The following is a 15,529-nucleotide window of genomic DNA, read 5'->3' as shown; positions in this document are numbered from 1 at the left end:
CACTGGAGGCAGACCTGCATGCCACCCTAGCATGCCAAAACTAGCATTTTGAACCTCTGGATGATCCACATGGGCACTGATGAGCATCAGAGCTCAGGAAATCCTATGCTCAAACTGAAGAAAGATGTGTTAGCTTTCAGCCCTGGACCAGCTGTGCAGCAATCCTGCAAGCATGGCCTCAAACTACCACGACTCCAGACGTAGTCTCTAATTTAGAAAATTTAACAAGACCAGTAGCTCCGTATAAAAACCCAAGTGCTTTGTTTTCTCTGTTTTCATTTCCCTTGGGAATTAAGACTAAAACAAAGAGATATTGAAAATGGAGCAGCCCTGGATACGTAGACCAGTATCAAGGGGAGTAACTCTCCAGCAAGCATTTGAAGGGCACTCTTGCTTTGGAAAGCCGCGGTGCCTGTCACACAGCAGTCCTTGTGGTCTCAAGTGCCGCTCTGCAGCTACAGTGAGTGGCTGGAAGGGCGGCACAGAATTCTTAACCTTTCTGAGACACCAAAGTAGCAGGGACATCACTGTCACAGGAGGGGCTGGAACGAACTTAAGAGACGAAGGCCATCCAGGGCACAAGGAAATCAACCTGCTACCTGGAAAGCAGCTATGACTGAAGAGGGTGTTATTTTAATCAAATCATTTAAATCAGATCTTACTACAGAGAATGGATCGATTTAATCGGCTTTTTAAAACAAAAAAAGTGCATTTTTTTTCTTCCGAAATTCAGGTGCATGTAACTTCATTTCTCAGAAGACAAATTTTCTGCACCTGAAGTAGTAAATGTATAGAATCCACACTCAGAAGAGTATCCCCAGACTGCCAGAAGAATCAAGTGCAAACTACTCCGATATTTCCAATGTGCTCTTGAGACTTCTTTTATCTCTGGATTTGCTCTGATTGCCAGTATATATTACTCTTAAGAATTATCTATGTATGTGTCTGTTTGACATTTGCTACTTCTGGAGAGAAAGCCAAAGAATGATCAACCTATCTCCATCTAATGCTATTAACAGACATGATTTCCACAAATAAAATCCTTAGATGGAAAAGAGAAGCCATTGTTTCTAGAATGTACCAAAGGATTGCTTTTAACATTTCACCACATACCCAAATGGCTTCCATTGGCTCTTGTTACCCTTTCATTTGGCTGTCATTCAGTCATTTGTGCCTGTAGCTAACATTTTCCAAGGGTCTGCTGGGGCCTGGACATTAAGCTTAGCACAGATCATGATTCTGGCCTGACAAAGCCTGCATTTCAATAAGTAACACAGTTCCTACAATAACTACACGACTGCAATGGCAGGTTTGAAGACACCCATAGCGATCAGCCATAAACTTGGGTGGGGTGTCATGGGATAGCTCTTTGAAAACGGCACCGCTTCCTTACAACATACTCATAGAGTGTTCTAGAAGAAGGCACAAAAATACATTGACTTAAACACTATTATCTACTCCGAGGTAAAGTGCACTGTGGAAAAAGATGGTCCTGGAGGAGAACAGACCGCGCTGAAATTCCTGATATGATCAAGTACCTGGACAGCTCATAGTGGGGGCCATGTCCCCATGGGTATGCACGGCTAGGTCAGTGTAACATGCACAAGGCACACTATTCAATCACCTGCTGACATCAGGTGATTCAAAAGTGACTTATGGTGAGCGTCAGCGTTTCAAATAAAGCTCACGTCCCATACAGAGTTCTGTACTCACAAAAAGCCCACAACTGGAAGAAACCAAAGTAACCATTTTACAGACAAGAACTTTGATGTCAGTGGCTTTTCTCTGCTCGTACGGTTATCAGCGATCAGTTGTTTACACAATGGAGGAACTCCTGTACCAGGCTGACTTGGCATGGATAAACAATGGCAACAGGAAGAGCCAGAGCACTGAGCTCACCCGCCCCTAACAGTGACTAGAAAAGACTCTGAACTAAGGGTTTGCAAAGAGTGAAGTCCCAGGAGGTATTAGTGATTTTCAAGGCATTAGGTGCTTGACTGAGGGAACAGGCAGAGCCCTTTGGTGGCAGCTACAAGTATTTTCTTCCCCTTAGTCCGCACCCCTCTACGTGAAGACGTCCACAGGGCAGTTAGTCAGGCCTGCTCACTACACCGCTGGACATTTGGGCTTCTGGTCATGTACCTGCACGGGCAGCCGGCAAAGCCTCCCTTCTAGGAGCTCCTTCCACCTGGTAGCCCTTACTGAGAATTCTGTGGCCTGTGACTAACAGCCCTTTTCCCATTTTGGTACAATACCTATATTAAGAGGTTAAAAATACATTGGTTTGTGTTTCTGGATTCAATACGTGGATAATTTTAGTTCTGAAAAAGCAACAACTCTTTTTGTTTTGAGGGCGGGTGGAGAGGAAGGGAGAGGGAGAGAAAGTGTGTTCAGTAATCCCACCTTGTAATACTGTTTGGCCTATAACTCACAGAGACCCACCTGCTTCTGCCTCTGCCTCCTAAGTGCTGGATTAAAGATGTACAACACTATGGCCAGCTGGGACCACTTTAGTGGTGTGAAAAAATAACGCTATAAGAAGAATAATTAGCCTAAGGTCTTACAGAAAGTGAAAAGAACTGAAATAAGGGTCAAATTCTTCACCCTTCGCTTGACCTCACTTACTAAGCCCTATTGTCTGCCTGGGATAAGGGACTTAGGGTAACTCTCCTGCAGTTACTACCCACAAGGTCCAAGTCCCTCCTGACCCACTCTGCCTCAGCTGAGAGAGCAGGGAAAGAAAGCTCAGAGCCTGGGCGATACCACAGGTCTCCTGGGCAAGCCCGAAGTCCCAGGCTGCTGGGGGCCTGGCCTGACTGATGAAGGTCACTGTGTACTGACCTTCCACAAGGAAGAGTCTTTTCACCTCCTGGCCTCAAACCCAAGTGTACAGAGATGTTCAAAGGCTTCCCCTGTCCTGTCTCAACTAGAGCGCTGTATTTCCCCCAAGACCCTTGTGTGTGTATGAGCTGAAAAGTTCACGAATGAAGTAGATTACACAAGTAAATTCTGCAGTGGCCAGAGCCCTTCATAAGATAGGATTGCTCTGGACCAGTGTTTCAAGGATTGCTCTAGATCAGTTGTTCTCAAACTTCCTGTGCTGTGACCCTATTCATGGTGTGGTGACCCCATCATAAAGTTACTCCATTGCTACTTCATAACTGTAACTTTGCTACTGTTATGAATCGTAATGTAGATAGATATGCAACCCAAAGGGGTGGAGACGGACAGGTTGAGAACCACTACTCTAGATCAATGTTGCAGATGATTTCTTTAACGTAAATCACAAACATGGCACCCAAATTCAAAGGGGCTCTAGGATGGAGAGAAGAACTTCCCCTACACTGATATTCAAAATGTGAGCTGATTCTAGATCACTTCTGATGATGAAGTAGCAGCCCAAGGGGCCAAGGAAATGAGGAATGAATGGAGATCTGGTGGAAATTACACTCCAGGCAATGCGGCTGGGCAGAGATGGGCTCCCCAAGGGTAGTGAATATGACTTCTACCCATTCAAGCGAGGAGGGAGTTCAGAAAGGACCCAGCCACACTCGTAGAAAGACAGGAGTGGTTGCTCACACAGCCCCCCAACTGCTTTCTGGATAGCTCGCCCTTTCTGGGCTTTCGGAATTGTTCCAATGCAGCGCCATCACAGGGTGATGTAATTAAGTCCCTGTTGCATTCCTTTTTTGCCTCAACTAAGTTCGCCATAGTGTCTAACACCCAGCTGGCACACATACAAAAGTTAACTGAAGGAAAGAATGACCAGTGGCCATAACTCAAAGGTACAGCCAGGCCATCGGAAGCTTTAGCTTTTTGCACGTAGAGGAAAAGGCGACAAGAAACAACCTAACAGGGAGGGCCCTTACTAGACTAAAATCAGAGCACTGTCCACCCTGGAAAAGCTGGGCCACAGCTGTCCCACTGTGCTTAAGGAGAGCAGGTCTATTTGGAGCTAAAAAAAAAAAAAAAATCTGTTTTTATCATTGTCCAACTTAAAGTGAACTAATGAGTTTTCTTTATATTTTGTACGCCAACTTTATCTCCAAGTCAATTTCTATCTCAAAAACCTAAGGAGCTTAGTGGAGCACGTGTGTAGTCCCAGCACTTGGAGGTAAAGGTGGGAGAATCTTGAGTTCAAGGTTCAAGGTCACCCTCAGGTACATAGTGAGTTTGAGGCCACCATGGGCTGAGACCATGTCCCAAAATAAATACATAAATACATATAAAACAACCCCTATGGATTCAATTACAATTATAGTTTCCACTGAGAAATGCTTTCTAATTCCCAAGGCACTTGCCTTCGAACAGAATTTGTCAACTTACTTTTTCCACGTCTAGATCAGCATCCTGTTCTTTCCAAACACTGTAGGGAAAAAAGAAAGAGACATATTAACACAGAGCAAGCACTTTCTGTATGACACCACTACAAAGCCCCACCACACAGTTCCCATTTGTGGAGGGCAAACTGCCCACAAATTCTCCTTATTCTACAGTTGCTACAGTTTCTACAGATACCTGCCTGTAACTGCAACATCTGCCACCAAAGGAAAACATTGCAAGATCTCAATGTCTAGGGACAGGAAGGTCAAAGAACAGAAATGGTGCGTGTACCACCATACAAAAGAGTACACACACATCTTTCTTGGGGTTTCTTTAAGTCATCCATGCTTAGGGGGATGAGTATTTCAGCTCAGTATGATGCATCAGGAGGCTGAATCCAGTGGTCAGGCCAATGGCAAGTCTGGCTATAATGAGACTCTCATTCAAATGAAGAGAAAAACCGAAACAAATCTCTCTTCAGGTCTCAGCTCAATTTGCCTCAATTCCCCTGTCTTTGTCAAAGCAGGCAGTCTTTTCTTTTCCTTCTCAAGACAAAGTCTCACTCTGTTGTCTAAGCTGGCACTCAACTCGAGATCCTCCTGCTCAGCCCACACTGAGACTGCAGGTATGAGCACAAACCCTGCTCCAAGGCAGCTCTTTGCAATGGCCTGTTTCCTTCTGTAGGTCTCTTAACTCAGCTTCTACCAACCAGACCACAGCATGCTAGCCCCAGATGCCCTCCGGACCTGGCGCCAGCACCCTGACAAGCCTGATGATGCCCATGCCCACTTCACATTCCCCTTTGAAGTTTGAGGGGTAACACAGGAGCCCTCCAGCTTGTGTGTAACTGCCTATGGCCTGCCGGTACTATGGGGCATAGCTTGTTACCTGCCTTTAACTGTATGAATAAAAGTTCTGTTTTAGTAAACTGTCTTAAAAGAACAATAAAGATGGTTGAAAGATCAAACTTGTGAAGTCTGAGTTGATGAACCTGAGGTGGAAAGGAACAGAAGCTTCTTTTTTCTATGTTACTTGTGGCTCTTAGGCTTTGCTATGTGATTCTTACCATCTTTCTTCCTGGCCCATGGTTTAAAACACCCCATAGTAAATTAATATTCCCACCAAAAGCATGCACTCCCATGTACACAAAACAGAATTTTTGTGCCGCCTGAAAAGGTTCACAATTAACAGAAGCATCACTGTTTCATTACTCAAAGAAGACTCAAAGTGGGGTGGGGGAGGGGAAGGGACCACAGAGAAAAAAAATTAAAAACTCATACGCTCTGCAGGTGGGCACTGAAATCAGGAACTCGGTGCACATAAGCAGGAGAGCCATCATCAAGATCCATCTCTACAACCCGAGACACGGTGTCCTGCCCAAACCACGAAGGTGCCACAGTCTATGGCCTCTCCAATGGCTAACCCACGAGGGATTGACACCACCAAGCTGTGCCACACTGCCATTCTCTGCCCAGGAACTTTAACTTGGCTCCTGATAGCCAAAGAAGGGTAATTCAGGGCCACAAGGACATCAGACTAAAGGTAACATTTCCGTGAAACTCTGGCTCCCTCCAGAGCACTTCCACGGAGGTCAGGCCCGTTGCTCTGACTTAAAGGTTACAACTAAGAGTTTTCTGTTTTCAAGGGAGTGATTCCTTACTCTGATATAGAACATTTCAAGAGTTCTTACCCTTTTCCAGCATAGGGAGGGAATTTAATATCTCTCTCTGTCTCTCTCATACCACAAAACTGCACACCACCAAATGCCCAATCCGTAACAGATTGTGAAGCAATGTGCCTTCCCTGCACAGCAACTGGTACCCACAGGAAACTGAAAGCCCAATTGGAGCTGGAGCTGCTGGCTCACTACCACAGTCTCGCCCATCCATCCATACATGCATACATACATCACCATCCAGTTTCTTTTCCAGGCATATTAAACAGATGGAGTTAACTAACAAAGAGTCTATGAACCTCCCGCAATAAACCCAAAGGGGGATACTACAGTGTTGACTTCGAAGCCTCCCCAGCAAGACAGCTTGGCATGGTTTTGGGTGTCAACAGCTACCTTGTTTCAAAGAGAACATGGATGGGTAAAGCAAACACAGAAGAGAAACTGACCAGGCAGCCCCACCCAGGATGAAGAGCAGCACCAGGCAACCCCATCCATGCTGTAGTTTTGAAACTTAGATTATAGAAAGCAGCTGTAACGTTTAAGTAAAACAGAGATATTTTAATTAAAATTTACCTGCTTTTCTAAGATCATTTTTTTTTTTTTAAACCGAGAAGCATCCTGATGTATCTGTATTCAACTCTGACTATAGGAAATGCAAGTTTTAGGTTTCCAGGCTTAATGCAAGAAAAATATCCCCAACTCCCTGTGTGCATGTTGATAGAGATCTGCAACGGCAGATGAAACTGTACTTGTTCACACATTATGAATAGTTCCTCTGCATCCTCTGGTGGGCTTCGGGACAGTAGGCTAGTCTCCATGCTTTTATTCTTTGCTGTGCTGTAGTAGTCCTGATGTTTGAGATCACAGCCCTAACTAACGTGACCCTGACTCTCTTACGGAAAAGGCTGATCATAAATAAATATCCAAATATGTGGTCTACTACTGCAGGACTGGAGGCCAAAGGCCAGAACTATTAATGCTGCATGCAGTACAGCCAGCCATTTAGATCACATAACTTCCAGCCTAGGTGGAATGCTGCGTAAGTGTAACAACAAAACCACGATCTGGTGGTGGCACCAGCTTTTACCTCCAGCACTTCGGAGGGGTGATGGGAGCAGAGAGAGTTCAAGCTCACCCTTGGCTTCTTGGTGAACCGGAGGCCACCATGGGCTACATGAGACCTTGTCTTTATAACATAAATGAATAGCAACTAAATGGATACCAAGAGCTATGGTGTTTGAAGTTGCTTGACACAGCTGTCTTCCAGCTTTTGCTGACCCGGCGTTTCCAAGTGCCCAGGGACATCACACCTGCACCTTGCAACAGACACCTACAGAGTCAGCAGTGCAGAGTGGAAGAGTCACCACGGCAATGGCTTGGGACTTCTCCAGGGTAGAGAGGCTGACGGCAGGGTGGGGGACAGACGGCAGGGTGGGGGACAGACGGGGGACTGAGGGGGAGAGGGCAGGCTGCGAGAGGAGGCTGAGAGCCCAGATGGGAGCACAGCTCTGCTCCACAGGCTTGCACTCTCCTTCTCCCGTGACCCCGAGGCAGCACGCAGGCTTCACTTAGCCCTGGCCAAGCACCGTCTTTCCCATCTCACCCAGCTTGCGGGCTAAATTTGCAATCATCCTTGAGTTTCCGGTGCCCATGCTTCCATGTAGAACTAACTAACTACTAACCATCCCCCACACTTCCATGTAGAACTAACTAACTACTAACCATCCCCCACACTTCCATGTAGAACTAACTAACTACTAACCATCCCCCACACTTCCATGTAGAACTAACTAACTACTAACCATCCCCCACACTTCCATGTAGAACTAACTAACTACTAACCATCCCCCACACTCCATGTAGAACTAACTAACTACTAACCATCCCCCACACTTCCATGTAGAACTAACTAACTACTAACCATCCCCCACACTTCCATGTAGAACTAACTAACTACTAACCATCCCCCACACTTCCATGCAGAACTAACTACTAACCATCCCCCACACTTCCATGCAGAACTAACTACTAACCATCCCCCACACTTCCATGCAGAACTAACTACTAACCATCCCCCACACTTCCATGTAGAACTAACTAACTACTAACCATTCCCCTCACACTTCCATGCAGAACTAACTACTAACTGTCCCCTCCACTGGGCTCTCTTTTTTTTTTTTTTGGCCTGAGGTAGGGCTCTGGCTGCCCTGGAACTGACTCTGTAAACCAGGCTGGTCTTGAACTCATGGAGATCTGCTTACTATACTTTATCATTCTTTTCCTGCTAGACTGTGTCTGAAGCACACAGGTGCAGGTGTGCCATCTCTGATGGATGAGCGAGAACAGTGGTGAACGGGGCAGTGACAGATGAGTGACTAAGAAACTGACCTCACTCCTTCATGAAGAATGGTGTGTGTGTGTGTGTGTGTCCATGTCCTGTATGTTGGATGGAGAGGGGCAAAGTATATAGAAAACATGCTTCCCTGCAAACTAAACCTACAATTAACTGGAAAACAATTTACCTCTGTAATTTTCATTCTGACGGTTTATTTCAAAATATACGACACACATATTACTACAAAATTTTGCTTCTTTTTCATGAAATCATTGTTGGTGATTCTTTTCATTATTAAAAAAAAAGATGATTAAACTCAACACTACGCTCCAGAACATATGAGCAATAAAAATAAAATAATAAAAAGGTGATCAAGGAGTATAAAAAGATGGTCCAGTAGATAAGGATACCATGACCCATATTCAAATCCTAAGCGCCCATGAGGCCAGGCACAACCAGCTGCCTGTAATCCCAGCCCTGAAGGGCAGGCGAAGGATGATCCCAGGATAACAGAAACACTAAGCGAGAGCTCCTGTCTCAAAAGATGTGGAAAGTGATAGAGGAAGACACCCAACATCCTCTGACTTCATGCTCATCCATGGGTGAGTGCCTGCAAGCGCTCACACACACACACACACACACACACATGCACACACACACACACACACACCATCATACACACACACACACCATCATACACACACACCATCACACACACACACACCATCATACACACACACACACACACACACACACACCATCATACACACACACATCATGCACACACACACCATCATACACACACACACACGCGCACACACACACACACACACACACACACACACACACGACGGAATCACTGAAATTCACTCAACTATTACCATAATCATATCTTCTATGTGATGAAGGAGATTTAAGAGCCAGGAGAAATTCAAGACTTGAAGCATCGTTTGGTTAGTCTTGAAATGGGAGACAGAGAGAAAGAGGAGGGATGCTCCTCCCCTGTCACCGTGTCTTCGTTCCTTTCAACCTTTCCACTACTTGCAAAAGGATTAAAATATTCACTGACCTGCCAAAGCCACCTACACACTACTGGACACACAGTCACATCTGAATGGCTTCTTTCTGCTCCAGTGATCACAGCTCTATTCGGTCACAACTAAAGTGGGACCTCAGAGCTGTACGTGGTGTGATGTCAGTGGCAACAGAGGATAAAACAGCCATTTGATAGCAACTTCCACATCAAGCCTGTCAACGGGGACACGTGTTCCTTCCGTTATTCTGAATTTAGAATCCAAAGCACAAAACAAGACTGGGCAGAGCCAGACTCCGCTGTAATCCCGCAGAAGCCGGGGCACAGACAGAATGCACACAGGCTCTGCTGTAATCCCGCAGAAGCCAAGGGACAGACAGAATGCACACAGGCTCTGCTGTAATCCCGCAGAAGCCAAGGGACAGACAGAATGCACACAGGCTCTGCTGTAATCCCGAGAAGCCAAGGGACAGACAGAATGCACACAGGCTCTGCTGTAATCCCGCAGAAGCCAAGGGACAGACAGAATGCACACAGGCTCTGCTGTAATCCCGCAGAAGCCAAGGGACAGACAGAATGCACACAGGCTCTGCTGTAATCCCGCAGAAGCCAAGGGACAGACAGAATGCACACAGGCTCTGCTGTAATCCCGCAGAAGCCAAGGGACAGACAGAATGCACACAGGCTCCTCAATGCTCTCCATTGCAGGGTGGTCCTGGCTCCCTGCGGGGGACCAGGAACAGGCCACTTTCACAGTGGCTCCCCAAGGCCCGTGCAGCTGCAGACAGGCACGCAGTGTCTGGAATCATCCACATTCATGGCCCTGATTGCCTGTGTGCCCAACAGCTGGATCGGGCCCCAGAGACAAGTCCCAGCTCAGACAAGGCCCTTTATTGCAGGATTTTCCTCAGCACCCCATTTTCCTAGGAAAAATGACTTTCCTCTAACCATTCATTCTGGCCCCAGCCTAGCTCCTTCTCCTAGGCTGTGCTAGATACACCAGGTTAAACCTGACGCCAGCTGCCGCCTCCTCTCCCGACTTCCCCGTCCCAGTCCAGGCACCGGGATTAAGTGTGCATCTAAATGGTGACTCCTCGGGCACAGTGATATGGCACAGTGACCGCAAGGAGAAAGAGCCTAGTCACAGGTGGCCAGGGAGAGCCCCGAGTCTCTTATGCATGCCCTGGGACGAGGGCGCTGGCAGCGCTGTGTGTGCTCACGTGTTCTTCGTTTATACAGTATCACTACGCCTCATAAAAAGCCAATATAGACCCACCGAGAATTCTGGGAAATACAAAAGCCGAGGCCTGGGGAGATGGGTTTAGTTGATAAAGTATTTTCCTTTCATGCACAAGGACCTGAGTTTAACGCCCAGAACGCACACTGAAGAAACAGCTAGATATGGTGGCCATACGTGCAATCCCGTAGCTGGCTAGGCAGAGAGAGATAACACCTGTGGCTCACTGTCCAGGCAACCCAGTCTCTTTTGGGAGTACTAAGCCAATGAAAAGGGGGTGGACAGCACTTCTGTGCTGACACCTGAGGACACACACACACACACACACACACACACACACGGGGGGGGGGGAGACCCCGTGTTATGCTGCAGTTTTTCTTCTTTCCAGCAGTTTCCCTGTGCACATGCAAATATCACATTCACTGCTAAAACCTTCACGCTGCGTGCCACAATGGGAGCGCACACGGTCTCTGACCAAGGGAGCCAGCAGAAGTGAACCAAGTAAGACCAACGGACTCAAATACCATTAGGTGTGGGGGAGTTTCAATTAGGAAGGAGCAAAAAGGTAGTCTACACTACCGAATGATGCTCTCATCACTGACCTATCAAGTACACTCTAAAATAGAAAAGTGGTTCGTAGCCAGAGAGAAAGCTGCTGGCTGGGAAACAAAGTCCTCTCCCTAGCTCTGCTATTTATGTGCTCTGTGATTGGGGGGTGGTGGGGGTGGCAACAAGGGTCACACTAAAACCACAGGGCCAGACAGGGGAGATGAGGCTGGGATGAGCTAAAGAATTCAGCCCCTTCCCAAAGGGGTCAGTCATACCCTGTCCTGCCAGGGTAGACTGCTGTCATTAGACAGTTTTTATGTAAATCAGCCCTGTTTATGATTCTCTGTGTTAAAAATGCTAAGTCTACATCCCAAGGACTGTGCCTCAGTTTCTCTTTCTGCTGGACAGGAATTTGAGTGACACCTGCTCATCCATGGAGATTTGTTAAGAGCATTAAGGAGTCTTGTACAATCATATACCAACATAACCCAAATACACTCACAAACTGGGACCGGAGTGACACAATCCCAGATTTTAGGGATCAGCATACACAGGACCTGGTGCTTAGTGGAATCATTTGAAAGCAGACATGTATGCATTGGCTTCTAAATCCTCAGAGGACGCATGTGGAAAACTGGTGGTCCGGGATCAGTGTGAAGAGCACAAGCCTGCCTGGGAGGCAGGCAGTGTAGACAGTGCTAGAAGCCAGAGAACAGGAGTGGAGTGAGCATGGGACATGTATGCTAAAGGTGGTCACATCAGAACACTCACACACAAAAACCCAAGAACCGACCAAAGGGACGGTGTCAGCAAAATACCAGGATATGCTGGATACAGCAAAAACTTATTAGTGTATTAGTATGTCAAGAGCTAGTCACACAGGCTTTCCTGAACAGGTCAGGAAACACACACACACACACACACACACACACACACACACACACACACACACACACACGACAGAGCTTTACTACAACACACACTGCCCTACATTTTACACTGTGCCAGCTCTGTATCTGTCCCTTTTAGCCTACTTCTATCACAGTCTAAAATACATTAGTTACCATGGAAACGATGTCATAGTGTGTAGAACCATTTACTGTCCTTGGAAAGGCATTCCTGATAAAACTGAACAGTGGCATGCTTAAAAAGGGAAGCAACAGAAAACAGTTGTTCAAAAGCATAGTCTCAAAATTGCAACTTCAAAGTATCCTCCACCTCAGTGTCCTATGTCCCCAGCAGCTTTCACATGCCACACCCCCCACCTCCCAGAGGAGCATCCTCACCTACTGCTACTGCCAACACTCGGCTCCCTTTAGTTCACACTTTCTTCCAAGAGGTGGAGAAGAGCTGGGAGATGGCAGGAGCAGAGGGATGCATCGCCTTGGGATGGTCCAGCTACATCCTGCTCTCTTCACAGTCTTCATAGATATAAATAACATGTGAAATCTGGAGATGGGGACCTGAATTTCCTTACCACCACAGGTACAGAGAGTAAGAAAATTGCCTTCAATTTTCAAGCTTACTATATTAAAATAATGTTCAGGAACCAAGCACGATAGGACCCACTTGTAACCCCAGCACTTCAGAGGCAGGAGGCTCTTGAGTTCTGGGCCAACCTGGGAATCATAGTGAGATCCCATCTCAAAAAAATTTTTTTCCATTTTTCAGTTTAGTTTTGCTGTATCTTCTGGGGTCCCCCCCCCAAAAAAAAAGAAGCTGGAAATCTCAGACTTTGTGTAAGAATGCTCTAGTTAAAAGCCCAAGACTATATTTTTAAACAAACTGTGGGCAACACAGCTATGTATAAACATAAATATACTCAGCAAGAGCTGTTAGTTACACTGACAAAGAATCAGGTATATGTCGAAGGGCACAGGGAGCCAGTCTACATTCTGTCATGGAAGACCGCGACAGGCTTTAAAAACTTACTCTGAGCAAGGCGGTGGTGGCGCACGCCTAGAATCCCAGCGCTCGGGAGGCAGAGGCAGGAGGATCCCTGTGAGTTTGAGGCCAGCCTGGTCTACAAAGTGAGTTCCAGGACAGCCTCCAAAGCTACACAGAGAAACCCTGTCTCAAAAGAGTTTACTCTCCTCTTGTAGAAGAAAGACTGGGTGGCGGAGAGTAGAAAGGGGCAGAATAAGGCCACGGAAAATGCAGTTAGTGACAGAGCAAGCCACAGAGCGGGCGGGGCGTGAGATCTGACTAGGCTGCCTGTGAAGTGTGGTTCACCTGTCACTCAGGGTAAACACCTACCTAAGCTGTTTCAATGCAAAACCCACCTGTTACAATGAGTGTCGCTGAAGCCCCCGGGCCTGAGCTTTGTCATCTGCTTGGGCCCAGACACTTCTGATACACAGCTGCCCACCAGTGAGACAACTGGCACAGTGAAGGGAATCTTACTTCAATAGTCACAACCCATCTCGCTCCTGGTCTTTCCAATCATGTCACAAGGAAAGCTTCCTTTCGATGACAACATCAGGCTGTTAACCTGGGCTCACAGAAGTCCCTTGGACACGAGAAATTCAGGTCGGCTAACTCAATCCAGTCTCGACTAGCAGTCACAAGCATTCCATCTGCTGCTCCTGACAGAGGATGTCACTGTGTCACGACCCTGAGCCTGAGATGTGTTCAGAGGAACACAGACCATAAACGGTGTACAATAAGTATCTGCAGGAAACTGGCCTCCCTCATTCCCGCACTTTTGCCGTTTACTGAATGGTTATGCTTTTTTAAATCTTCCAATAGCTTCTCTGGTCACAGTGAAGCAAAAGAAAAAGAAAATGCAAGTTTAACTTTTAAAATTAAGTACTGCATTTCTGATTTTCTTTTTCATGCTAGGCAAACTCTACTACTGGGCTACACACCATCCCCAAATCTTGTTTTTCACAAAAGTTGATAATAGGTGTGAATTAGCACAAAACGCATCTTGATATTTACTATCCACTACGGATAATGCATTGTAATAGCCCCGACTGAAGTCACACATCACAAATCTGCTAAGGAAGCGTCACACACTACTTCAGATGCCAAGAGCCTCACCCATGTGCCTGAGGAGATACACTACCTAACACTGCAGGAAACACTGTTTGTTAAAGCAAATGACCTGTCCTAAATTGGTTTTGCTTATTTCAAAGCTACATTTTTGTGTGTATACACGTGTGACATGAAGGGAAAGCTTTTTAATGCATTACCTTTACGAGAAGAAACGTCTTCATCAACAGTTAAGGGATTCCAGGTTTATGCTAGTAGTATCATGCATTTTAAAGATAATCAACCTAGTGTTGGTGGTGCACGCCTTTAATCCCAGCACTCGGGAGGCAGAGACAGCAGGATCTCTGTGAGTTCGAGGCCAGCCTGGTCTACCGAGCTAGTTCCAGGACAGGCTCCAAAGCAATACAGAGAAACCCTGTCTCGAAAAAACAAAAACAAAACCAAAAACAAACAAAAAGATGGTCAATCTAAATACTGGGAGTGTCCATCTATTTCATGGGACCAAAATAAACCTTCTGGAAGTTGCATATGTCACCGCTGAACCGTCTGTGCTTGTTAATGCTGCTGTATTGGTAACAAGTCCTACCCAGGAGACAAGTAGATTTTTTGCAGCAATGACAGAGTGTAAATTTTGTAACACTGAAAACCATGCTCTTGATTTTCAGATCATTATGGAAGAGAAGGTTACTTAAATGTGACGCTGAAAACCATGCTCTTGATTTTCAGATCACTATGGAAGAGAAGGTTACTTAAATTCCGGTTATGGCATACCTCATGACTGCACTCAAGCAAGTGGCTAAATCCTACTAAACACAAAGGGAAACGAGAGTGTAGAAACTGGCAGATCACATTATATACACACACCCTTTGAGAAAAGATGCCTGACAGTTTCTCTTGTTGACTGGCAGAGACCCTTCCTTCCCGGGGACGCACACTTGGCTCTTTGGCCTCCTCCCATCAGCTGTATGGCACACAGGAGGCACCATACCAACAACCTGACGCACTCACTGTAACACAGTGACTGACAAGTCCTCTCAAGCTGAGTGTGTTTCGTTCCAAACCAGTTGGAAATCTCTGAAGAAAGCAATGAACGGAGCATCGAATGGCTTCAGCTCCTGAGGCTGAGAACCGACTGGAGTTATCAGAAGATGATGGAGCTCATCCCAGTGAAAGCACGCAGGAAACTGAGCACACCAGCCAAGGAGCGTGAAGAGCTCCAAGACTCAGTTCTGATTCAGGCTGTCTCGGATATGTGGGACTACCCTGCCACGTGACAAGCTTCTGACGGAGCTCCTGGTTTTAACTGGATACAGTTTACGCTCGGCACTAGGACGGCCCTCTATCATCCAAGACAAGGCATCAGGGGGGCCACAGAATAACTTA

At 46.4% G+C, this 15,529-nt stretch overlaps 1 protein-coding gene across 3 annotated transcripts in view; it reads right to left on the bottom strand.

Annotated features, from left to right (window-relative positions):
* Fyn (FYN proto-oncogene, Src family tyrosine kinase) overlaps positions 1-15,529 on the bottom strand; it is a 177,915-nt gene that overhangs the window by 148,942 nt on the left and 13,444 nt on the right. For all 3 annotated transcript variants that reach the window (XM_051175548.1, XM_051175547.1, XM_051175549.1), the window contains exon 2: positions 4,327-4,366. The gene's annotated coding sequence lies outside the window, so the exon portion shown is untranslated. The remainder of the gene's footprint in view (positions 1-4,326; positions 4,367-15,529) is intronic.

The sequence above is a fragment of the Phodopus roborovskii genome, unplaced genomic scaffold, assembly GCF_943737965.1.
Source record: "Phodopus roborovskii unplaced genomic scaffold, PHOROB, whole genome shotgun sequence".
NCBI lineage: Eukaryota > Metazoa > Chordata > Mammalia > Rodentia > Cricetidae > Phodopus > Phodopus roborovskii.
The sequence above is the reverse complement of the archived record's forward strand: the minus strand, read 5'-3'. Positions and strand labels throughout refer to the sequence as shown.